Raw genomic sequence first — 1,096 nt, forward strand, 5'->3', positions numbered from 1 at the left:
GAAATATATATATAAAATAATAATTTTATTTTCTGAAATTGAATGAGGAATCTGAGTTCAGATAAAACTCYGTCTGTGTTCGTAGCTATTTGCCATTTGGGAATGCCCATACAGTAATTGTAATTAACCAACATAATCCTAATGCAATTGGTTTTCTTTTCTATGTTTATATCTTAAACGAGGGCCTATACTGTGCAGTTAAATATTATCAAAACGTTTTGTTTCATCTAAGGSTATTCAGCGATATAAGATATTATTTAGACATAATTTCAGTGCGATCTGACAAGTCTTGACATTTTGCAGCCAAACTGCTTTTATAATTTGCATATTAACATAAATAAATAACCTGAAATGACTGTTTAAAAAGTCTTTATGTTGCCTAAAAACATAATGCATTAAACAAATTGTTAAAAACTTCCTGCAACARTTTACAAAAGTGTTGATAATTTACAATAAAACATCAATTACTCTTTATTATCAAGTAGGTCTTTTTGGCACACCAGTCTACAGTGGAACCTTTTTAAATTGACTATAGAAACACATCAAATATTTTCCCTTGCAGCAAAATTTCGATTTAAGGATAAGTGTTTTGTGAAAATGTTATTTTGAAGGATTATTTGACACTTTGAGCACATTGCTCAGCACTTCCTCTGCCTCAGGTTGTCAAAAGTCAAAGTTACCAAAGGCCAGCCTGACTAGTTTATTTCACAACACAAAGCAAACCACAAGGCTTTATTTTTTTAATTACAGACAATAAAAAAACCGTCAATGTTAGAAAGTTCTGGCTCATAAATTTGCAGCCAAAACATGCACTTTGAAAGGAGACTGCAGATGTTTGAATAGAGAACAAGATTTTATTTTTTACAATCCATAACCTACTGAACATCCTGCGTCATGTAAAAATGTCTTCATCAGGCCAATAAAAAATAAAAATAAAAATAAAAACAGAAAGAAACAACTTGCTCATCCAGGTGATGTCAGTACTTTAGGAACTTCAAGCTCTTATGCATCATGCACAGGGGCAGAGCTAGACTTGTTTTGCAGGGGTGGCCAAGATGTTTTTTTTTTTTTTTTTTTTTTTTTTTTTTTTTTTTTT

Source organism: Austrofundulus limnaeus, unplaced genomic scaffold (assembly GCF_001266775.1).
Source record: "Austrofundulus limnaeus strain Quisiro unplaced genomic scaffold, Austrofundulus_limnaeus-1.0 Scaffold41, whole genome shotgun sequence".
NCBI classification, from domain to species: domain Eukaryota; kingdom Metazoa; phylum Chordata; class Actinopteri; order Cyprinodontiformes; family Rivulidae; genus Austrofundulus; species Austrofundulus limnaeus.